Raw genomic sequence first — 11,099 nt, 5'->3', positions numbered from 1 at the left:
TCTCCTCAGTGCTTAATCCCCTGTTACTAGTTATTTTTTTTTTTTTTTTTATGAGATAGTCCCTGTTCAAATTACTAGTGTGGTTTCTCTGCTCTGATTGGATCCATGCCATGAGGCACATACCCCCTAGGAGCTCAGAGATGATATGAGTCTTTGGGGGGTCAGTATTTGAAGCCTGGAGCCATGGCTTATTGGCTGCAAAACCTCAAGTAAATCACTTATTCTCTCAGTCAGTTTCCTCATGTACAAGATGTGAATAATACCTACCACACACAAGTGTGGGTGGAAAAAGTGAAATAGTGTGAGGAAAGTGGTTTGCACACAGTAAGGTCTCCTGTAAAAACAATGACAACATAACAGCAACAATATAAGTAATGATATAGAGGCTCAGAAACAATGCTATTAAAATTCAAATCTACTGCAAATAAGAGGCATCCCACCACGACTTGTTTTCAGTACAAACCTTTTTATTTGGACTGGTTTTGAGACTGGTGAACCTGGCCTGTTGTCTCAACTCCTGTATGTTTCTTTGAAAATGCTAAATAACATGTGACTGAGGGCTTTGTCCTGGCTGCATGATTTTGTGAGTTCTTTGGCATTTCTGACCAGATAATAAGTTTCTGAAGGGAAGGAATGACAAATTTTATCTCTTGGTTCTTAGCTGTCCTTGATGTCAATTACAGTGCCTTGTGCACATCAATTCACATGCAGTGAGTGATTTCTATTAATAGTGTGCTTTTCTACTTACGGGCCCCCTTCTCAAACATCTCCCCCACTTGAGGTGCCACAGTGGGTAAATTCCACCATTTTGAAATTCTAAATGTGTAGTTTCACATTCAGTTTCTCTTTCTGTATCAGGCTGTTTCAATGAGCCCATGCATTTCCACATGCAGTGCTGATGGCCCTGTTATTCCAAAGGCCTGTAACTGTAATATCACCCACACTAGAAGAAACCTTCAAGTAATGTGGCAAAAGTTGAAAAACAGGAAACGCAGTCAGTTGGGAAATTGACACCTTTCTGGAAGAGGAGGGAATTACAGTATGAAAAAGGAGCTAGGTAATGCACATGTGTGGGTACATTTATTCTATAAACTGTCACTTATATTACTATAAGTATTTTAATTCAATGTGATCAACATAAGTCTTCACTTTCTGATTCTCCTATGCTCTCTTGCTTTCAAATTCTTTGAGGAAATGTTTCTAGGGAAACAACGGCCAGTCAGTTGTCCTTGCTGTGTAGAGAAACCTGTCACCTGCTCATATACCTGCCCAGGTGAGGGAATGTGGTTTAGAAAAGGAATTAGCAAATAAGGTCATGTGCTCCCTTTTACTGCATCATGTGAAATCAGCCCAAGGAAGGAATCAGTAAGAATGTGTGCACATGCATCAAATCACTGGTTCATTGGAATCAGATCTTTCCGTGTTTTTAACTAGGAGCAAACAGGAGGTTGACTTGGGATTTTGACTTCCTTCATTTTGCAGCTCTTGCTTTTCTTCCCTCAGCCTTTTCCAGGCTTGAAATTTCCAGGTGACTTTTGCCTTTGTTCGGGGCACCCACTTCCACCCCTCCTGTCTTACTAGTGGTGACATCAGGAGTCAGAATACCTGACTTCCAGTCCAGCTCTGCCTTTGACCAGCTCTGTTCCACTCTCTGAGCCTTAAGTTTTCCATCTCATTTTCCAAACCTATGAAGTGGTACTCCTGATTCCTGTCCATCTCATGAGATTATTCGGAGGATTAAATGAATAATGTCTGTGAAAGGGCTTTGTAAGTGTAAATCTATTCTCAGTCTGACTGCTTACCTGCTAAGCCTTGGGAAGGATAGGAAGGTGTTAAAATATTGAACCTTGATCTTTATCCTGTGTTTTTGAAACAGACATTTCAGGTGACACAACAAAGAACAATTTTATGCCTATATTGAGAAGACCAATATGCTCAGCTCAGAGTAGGTTATAAACCAATGTGCAAAGTTAAAAATTTCTAGAATATGAAGGTTTTCTTCATTCAGAATGTAATGATTATTTCAAAATTGGAATGAAAATAACATTCCTATGAATACATTAATTTTCAAATATGGATTAATAAAAATAACTCTTTTGCATTAATTTCTGGATTCTTTCCCATTTCCCCCACCTTGTCTATCACACAAACAGTTGTGAGCTATAGTGTTGTCTGTGAAAGGTACATGCTAAGATCACCAATCTACAGCATTTTTGAATCAGATGCTGTTAACAAAGGTCAACTGTTACCAGCCTCCTTCCTGTATTGCTTTATATCTCTTTGGGCAAGGGTTCCTTCAAGGTCACTTTGCAGCAGGCAAGATCTTCCTGGTAATAGTAGATAATGCTAATTGAACACTTTCCATGTTCTAGCCACTGTGCTTTATTTGTGTGCATCATTCAACCCTCAAAATAAGCCCACAAGGCAAATGTGGTAGGTTGAAAGGTGAACCTGTGAATGTTCTCTTATATATGGCCAAAAATGTTCCTGTCTATGCAGATAGGAAGATTATCCAAGTGGACCCTGAATCAGTCCAGAGTTCTCCAGAGATGATGGAAGCTGAGAAGTCCTATGATACGCCGCCTGCAAACTAGAGGCCCAGGAAAGTTGATGGTGTAGTTCAGTTTGAGTCTGAAGGCCTGAGAACCAGGAGAGCCGATGGTATAAATCCCAGTCTAGAGAAGGTGAAATGAGGTGTTCCTGCTCAAGCAGTGAGGCAGAAAAAGGGGATAAGTTTCTCTTCCCTCTGTCTTTGGTTCTATTCAGGCTGTCAATGGATTACATGATGCCCACTCTCCTTTGGGGAGGGCTATCTACTCTACTGAATCTGCTGTTTCAAATGATAATCATCCAGAAGCACCCTCACAAGCATACCCAGACATAATATTTAATATGGGTACCCCATAGCCAGTCAATTGACACATAAAATTAATCATCACTGGTCCGAGAATGCAGTCACATTCACTGTTATAAGAGGGAGGTAGAAGGACATTTGATATACACAAGAGGAGAAGGTGATGTGGCCATGGAGGCAGAAACTTCAGTGGTGAAGCCACAAGCCAAGAAATGCTAACAGCCACCAAAAGCTGGAAGAGGCTGGGAATGGATTTTTCCTTAGAGCTTTCATGGGGAACATAAGCCTGCTGCCACCTTGATTTCAGCCCAGTGAAAACTGATTTTGGAATTCTAGCCTCCAGAATTGTGAGAGAATATATTTCTGTTGTTTTAAAAACCACCAAGTTAGTAATATTTTCTTTCTTTCTTTCTTTCTTCATTTTTTAGTTTATTTATTTATTTTGAAAGAGAGAAAGAGGGAGCAGGGGTGGGGGGGACAAAGGGAGAAGAAGAGAATCCCAGGCAGGCTCTACATTGTCAACGTGGAGTCCCACGTGGGGCTCAGTCTCACGAATTGTGAGATCATTACCTAAGCCGAAATCAGTGCTTAACCAGCTGAGCCACCCAGGCATCCCTGTAATATTTTCTTACAACAGATATTACTATTATCATCATACCCATTTACAAATGAGAAACCAAATTTCAGGAAAGCCAAGAAAACAACAAGGCCAGAGTCAAAAGGAACAGTTGGGATTTGAACCCTGGGCGTCAGACTCTAGAGTCAGCGCATTTAACGAGTGAGCTGACCCATAACATTCCACAGTAGTGTTGGCGAATGCTGGCCCAGCGTGTGGCACTTGCTGTGATCACACAGTATATCATTGCTGTCTTCTTAAATAGTCATTTTCTAAGACTGTGGGATGCAGCAGAGTTCTCCACTTCTGCTTTGAAACCTCTCCGTGTTTGGGTCCTGAGGAATTGTATCACTACCCCATTTCCCTCCACACCCTTTCAGTTTCCAGCAAAGCATTTAGAGCTTCTAGACACATTCAGGATGAGGAAGATTTGTTAAGGGTGACATTGGATCCTGAATTGGCAGAAATTCATACCTCTGGTTACACCAGTGGATTAGATTACAATTTATTGTTGAGTCCTGTAATTAGTTATACACAAGGGTCTGAATCATCTCTTGGTCTAAACTACCATCCAGTTTCTCCATAGACAAGGGATATAGTGCAACTGCCTACATAGATATATTTGTGTACTGTGTATGTTATGTACATTTTTGTATTGTGTACACATAACTGGATTTATATACATACCCCCTGTGGCTTACAAGTAAAGATCCCAATAATAAACAGTGACTACCTGTTTAGTGAATGCTGTTTATTGAGAGCATTTCATGTGCTACCTTTACTTCTCACAATAATTCTATGAAATAGTTACTGTCTCTTTTTTATGAATTTGAAATTTTGCAGGAGGAAGGGGAATTTAAATTCAGGTTTGTCTTATAAACCTCATGCTTCTAACTACTCAATTTTCCTGTCTTTCTATTTTGCTTCCTTACATAAGACGTTTATTAGAAGCTGTGTGTGTGTGTGTGTGTGTGTGTGTGTGTGTGTGTGTAAGGGATAGGGAAGTTGTCATGTGATTACTATAAAGAAATAAAAGGCAAAAATTAAATGGAAGGCCTTAACACATTACTTGATGTTCTCTGTGTTTTTATAAAGTGGATAATAAAGTTTAAATTTCAAAGGTAAAGATATCTTGAGATCAAATATGATTCTATTCAATGAGAATTTACCTAGTGAAAACATTGGAGAGGGATGCCTGGCTGGCTCATCTAGTAGAGCATGCGACTCTTGATCTCAGGGTAGTGAGTTTGAGCCCCACCACTGGATGTAGAGATTACTTAAAAATAAAATATTAAAAAAATAAAAATAAAACTTTGGAGAGATTTCTCAGGTTCTTTACCATGGGGAAATGGCTTTGAAAATCCAAAGAAAGAAAATAAGGCATTTCCCCCTCATGAATAATAATGTGAATTTGTTTAGAAAAGATTATTTTCTTGCAAAGAATAGACACCCACTAAACTAGCTGAAACAAAGAAAGAGACTGTATAAGGAAGCATAGGTGTCTGACAGAGCCCAGAATGATGCAGCAGGGTATCAGGAGAAAATGAACACTCTGTATTCCCAGCTCCTAGAACCAGGCCTAGTTCAAAGTTAGGGTTCCATTAATATTTGTTGAGTGGAAGAAGGAATGAATTCTAAATTACTAGGGAATGTAATCCAATCCAATTCTAAATTACCAGGGAACGTTTAGCTTGGGTCACGTGTTAATAAGCTGTTCCAATCAGTTTTTTTTTAATTTTTAAAAACATTTTTATTTATTTTTGAGAGACAGAGAGAGACAGAGCACGAGTGGGGGAGGGTCAGAGAGAGAGTGACACAGAATCTGAGACAGTCTCCAGGCTCTGAGCTGTCAGCACTGAGCCCAACGCGGTGCTAGAATTCATGAACCGTGAGACTGTGACCTGAGCCGAAGTCAGATGGTTAATGGACTAAGCCACCCAGGTGCCCCTCCCATCAGTTTTGACCAGGAGGCAGGGTTATATATATAAGGCCCTGGTGGGAGGAGGCATATGGTTCTCAGAGAAGGAAGACTGTGGATGGAAAGACACCCCAAAAAGTATCTATTAAAGAAGTAATGAGTACATTGCCTTTTATTCTTTTTTTCAAAATTCTGTTTAAATTCTGGTTTGTTAACATGTAGTGTAATATTGGTTTCAGGAGCAGAATTTAGTGATTTATCGCTTCCATATAACACCTAGTGCTCAACACAACAAGTGCCCTCCTTAATGTCCATCACCCATTTAGCCCAACCCCTTAACCCCCTTCCCTCCTGTAACCCCCAGTTTGTTCTCTATAGTTAAGAGTTGTTTGCTTCCATCTCTTTTTTCCCCTTGCCCTATGTTCATCTGTTTTGTTTCTTAAATCGCACATATGAGTGAAATCATATGATATTTGTCTTTCTGTGACTGACTTATTTTGCTTAGTATAATACACTCTAGCTCCATCCTCGTTGTTGCAAATGGCAAGATTCATTCTTCATGGCTAATATTCCATTGTACATACATACCACATCTTCTTTATCCATTTGTCAGTTGAACATTTGGGCTTTTTCCGTAATTTGGCTATTGTTGATAGATAATACTGCTATAAACATTGGGGTGGGGTGCCTGGGTGGCTCAGTTGGTTAAGCATCCAACTCTTGGTTTCAGCTCAGGATGTGACCTCACAGTTTGTGAGTTTGAGCCCCATGTTGGGCTCTGCATTGTCAGCTCAGAGCCTGCTTGGCATTCTGTCTTTCCTTCTCTCTCTCTGCCCCTCCCCTGCTCTAAATAAATAAATAAATACAAACCAACCAACCAACAAATAAATAAATAAATGGGGTGTCTGGCTGGCTCAGTCAGTTGAGAACCTGATTGTTGATTTTGGCTCAGGTCATGATCTCGAAGTTTCTGAGTTCAAGCCCTATATCGGGCTCCATGATGACAACGTGGACCCTGCTTGAGATTCTCTCTTTTTCTTCCTCTCTCTCTCTCTGCCCATCCCCCCGTCTCAAAATAAATAAACTTAAAATAATAAAAAATTAACTTTAAACATTGGGGTGCATGTACCCTTTCGAATCAGTATTTTTGTATCCTTTGGGTAAAATATCTAGTAGTGTGATTGCTGGGTTATAGGGTAGTTCTATTTTTAACTTCTGGAGGAAGCTCCATACTGTTTTTCAGAGTGACTGCACCAGTTTGCATTCCCAACAATGGTGTGAGAGGGTTCCCCTTTCTCCACATCCTTGCCAACATCTATTGTTTCCTATGTTAATTTTAGCCATTCTGACAGGTGTGAGGTGGTATCTCATCATGGTTTTGATTTGTTTTTCCCTGATGATGAGTGATGTTGAGCATCTTTTCATGTGTCTGTTGGCCATCTGGATGTCTTCTTTGGAGAATTGTCTATTCATGTCTTTTGCCCATTTCTTCACTGGATTCTTTGTTTTTTGGGTGTTGAGTTTGATAAGTTCTTTATAGATTTTGGATACTAACCCTTTATCAGATATGTCATTTGCAAATGTGTTCTCCCATTCTGTAGGCTGTCATTTAGTTTTGTTGATTGTTTCCTTCACTGTGCAGAAGCTTTTTATCTTGATGAGGTCCCAATAGTTCATTTTTGCTTTTTTTTCCCCTTGTCTCTGGAGATGTGTCTAGTAAAAAGTTGCTCTGAGGTCACAGAGGTTTTTCCCTGTTTTCTCCTCTAGGATTTTTATGGTTTCAGGTCTGACATTCAGGTCTTTCATCCATTTTGAGTTTATTTTTGTGTATGGTCGTCCGGTTTCATTCTTCCACATGTTGCTGTCAAGTTTTCCCAACACCATTTGTTAAAGAGACTGTTTTATTTTTTTTCCATTGGATATTCTTTCCTGATTTGTCAGAGATGAGTTGGCCATATAGTTGTGGGTCCATTTATGGGTTTTCTATTCTGTTCCATTGACCTATGTGTCTCTTTTATGCCGGTACCATGCTGTCTGGATGACTACAGCTTTGTAACAAAGCTTGAAGTCTGGAATTGTGATGCCTCCAGCTTTATTTTTCTTTTTCAAGATCGTTTTGGCTATTTGGGGTCCTTTGTTGTTCTATACAAATTTTAGGATTGTTTGTTCTAGCTCTGTGAAAAATGCTAGTGGTATTTTGATAGGAATTGCATTAAATGTGTAGATTGCTTGGGGTAGTATAGACATTTTAACAATATTTGTTCTTCCAATCCATGACTATGAAATGTTTTTCCATTTCTTTGTGTCATCCTCAGTTTCTTTCATAAGTGTTCTATAGTTTTCAGAGTACAGCCCTTTTACCTCTTTGGTTAGGTTCATTCCTAGGTATCTTATGGTTTCTGATGCAACTGTAAATGGTATTGATTCCTTGATTTCTTGTTTTGATGCTTCACTATTGATGTATAGAAATGCAACATATTTCTGTATGAGTCTGTTGTCTTGATGGAGTTGCTGAGCGCCCTTTTCAAGTGGAACAACACGGTCTTATTTGGGAAAGCATTATAAAACTGGGGCAAGGTAGAGATGGTTGAACAAAACAATCATTTTGATCATATTTCATCTGTACACTTGAGAAAATTGGGACAAAGGAAATATGTTGAAAATATTAAGGAAATACTTCTTTGTTTATGGAACTAACTAACTCTGTCAAAAGTTGTTTTGCTTACCTTTCAGTAGGGGAAACTATGCTTTACAAGGCAAAGTTTGCAGTGAGGGTTGGTGCTTGGCATAGAAACACCTGATCGAAAACTTGTAGTCTCTGCTCAGATGTGGAGAAAGTATCTGAATCTTGGCTTGTTCAGGGAAAGGCCACGCTTCTAGGAGTATAAGACATCCTTCCCAGCTTGGTCACTGCCTACTTTCTTGGCTCATTTGTCTTTGTCAACCTCCCTTCACCCTACCATCCAATACTCAGTATATTCACCCCTGCTGTAGCCACATTAAATTCTCATCTTTCCCCAAACATGCCTACTTTTTCACACACCAGTGCCTTATCTCAAGTTTTTTTCCTCTGCCTGGATTTTCTTTCTTTTATCCTGTGGGTGAACATTTACCTTCAAAGTTTCATACTCAGTCACCCATAAAGTCTCCTCTCACCTTCTCTCTATATCCTCAACTCCCCTCCCCCTTTTATCCTCTTCCTCACTATAGTGGAGAGAAATAGAAAACAGAAACTCTTGCAGAAAGCTTATGTATGTGACCAAGATCCTATCAAGTGTCTTTACACACCTGACACATGGTGGTGGTAGAAGTGAGTCACAAAGATGGAGACCATATTTGGAGAAATCATCCTGGCAAGCATGATAGAAGCATTTGGAATAAGGTGGCAGCACTTCTGGTGTGTAGTGTCTGGAATCACAGGTGCCAGTGATAGGGTGTGCAGAAGTGGGGAGACCTCTAGAACAATACTATGAAATGGAGGGTAAGGTCATTTTTTTTCTGGTTGTATAGCTTCCAACTCTGACCCTCCTGGAAATTGTGTAAGCTGCTTAATATCTTCTAGCAAATCTCTCTGTGCTTTAATTATGGAGGATTCCATGGTCTGCAACTAAAAACTCTTATTAATATTGAACTTTAGCACAGATTCCATATCTTAATCAAGTTTGGGTTACCAATGCCTTGGATGTAGTAATTATTCAATCAATGGATGAATGAGTGGATGAAGGGATGTGTATCAAAGGGAAGTTCTCTAGATTCCAAGATAGGAATCGGAAAACTCTGGATGACAGTAACATGAATTGAGTTTGAAGAGTCAGGGACTGAGTGGTAAGGGCACAAGGGAACCAGAAGGAAACTGAAGGAAAGTAGGCTTCACTCCTGACCAGCAGAGCATGGAGGCAGCTTTCGCTTAGAGGAGGGTCATGCTGTGACCTACACACACCATATTGATTCAGTATCTCCAGCAGAAAAAATATCTGGCTAATTTCAAAGGAAATAGCTAAACCTGATGTTTGGTGCTATGCTGACTAAACACGCAGTGGGCTGATAGAATCATATTGAAAGCCTGGGTTGGTGGCACATCAATATACAGTCCCAGAGACCCAGCCAAGTAGAAGGGTGTGAATTGGAGATGAGATTGGGTCTGAGGGGTGCATTTTAGGGCTAGAAGTGCTGAGCAAGTGTGGCGGTGATAGGAGGAAATAAAAGGAAATGTGACATTCGCATTTTGTTGTTTTTTTCCTTTCCAATTTTTGTGTTAAGGAGATTGATAATACTGTTGAACATTGTAGCTAAGGTGTACATAGATGTAGCTAGATGTAGTCACCCTATTCTGTGACAGTAGTCACTTAATTCTCAGCCGCACCCACCCTGCAATCCTTAGATGGGCTTGGGACAGGCAGGCCAAACGGTGGATAATGGGGAGTTCTTGAGCACCAGCGGTCAGTAGGATGGTTCAGATTACTTGTAGCCACTAACAACTATTTCTGCCTATCATTCTTCAGCCAGAACTTCAATTTTTTTTTAAGGACAGTTTTGAGAATAAATTACTCTCACCACAGAAAAGGGTCTAATATTAACAAAAGCTAAGATACATGCGGGGCAGGTGTAAATTTAGTCTCGATCCATTCTTTCCCCCTTATTGTCACAACTTTGGAAGACTCAGGGGCAAGGCATGTTGGCACTCTGGTGCAATAGTTGCAGGAGGGAAGGGGAGAGAGGCTGGTTGGCAGTGGGAGGACTAAGCCGGCTACGGAAGTGATCCCTAGTTCAATGCACAGTGACTTGAGAAGGGGTTCCTCATCTAGGGAGCAGATCAGAATCATCAGTGGAACTTTCAGAAAATTCACATAGCCCTGCACCCTCCTTCAGAGATCCAGTAGGTTTGGGCGAGGTCTGGTCATCTGGATTTTGACAAAAACCCTGTGAGTAGTTCTGATGTACCCTCACTAGCTGAGAACCTCTCATTAGACAGAAATCTCAGGCCTGATTCTGATGACCATCCATGTAGGGAGAGATAATATCATGGAGCAAGGTAGATGGAGTGGTCCAGCTGGCCATGCAATTCAGAGGAAGCAGTTACAGGATGAGATCAGTCTGCAAGTGGCAGAACTCCCAGGAGCAGGTTAGGACTCTTAAGGAAGGGGGCTGAGCTGTAGTCCCTGCTGGGATTCAGGTGGAGGCCCTTGGATCTGTGGCAGAAAGCCAAAGGATCGGCAGGTAACCTTGAAACTCAAGGCCTCTCAGCTTTTTCTTCATACCCAGGATCTGGTTCATTGCAAAGGAGACTAACAACACAGTCACTGTAACTGGGATCCTGCCTCTAGATTTGGGGAGTGGCCAAGAGTTCCAGAGTGAGGCATGGGGAGAAGGCCACCAATATCCACATCAAAGAGGATCTCACAAGGGCTTATAGGTCAGTCCCACCTGGGGAAGAGGAAGGAGGGGAAAATGGGTAAGGGTTAACATGGGTTGTAAATGGCTAGTCCAGGAGGGCTTTGTGACTGCCTCAGCCAGTGTATGCCTCCTCTGTGGGGCCCTACAGGCCAGCTCTACAACTTGGGGTTTGAGCCCCGTTATTCACTTAGAGGTCTATTTGTAAACCCTTTAAACTGTGATAAAATTTTGTTCACCGAGGGCTTATCACTGGAAATTTACAGAAGTCCATCTGTTACAAGGGTTCTGCTGCTTTTGCTACACATCTTCCGGCCTTG

Source organism: Puma concolor, chromosome D1 (assembly GCF_028749965.1).
Source record: "Puma concolor isolate L17-30 chromosome D1, mPumCon1.1.hap2, whole genome shotgun sequence".
Lineage (NCBI taxonomy): Eukaryota > Metazoa > Chordata > Mammalia > Carnivora > Felidae > Puma > Puma concolor.
The sequence above is the reverse complement of the archived record's forward strand: the minus strand, read 5'-3'. Positions refer to the sequence as shown.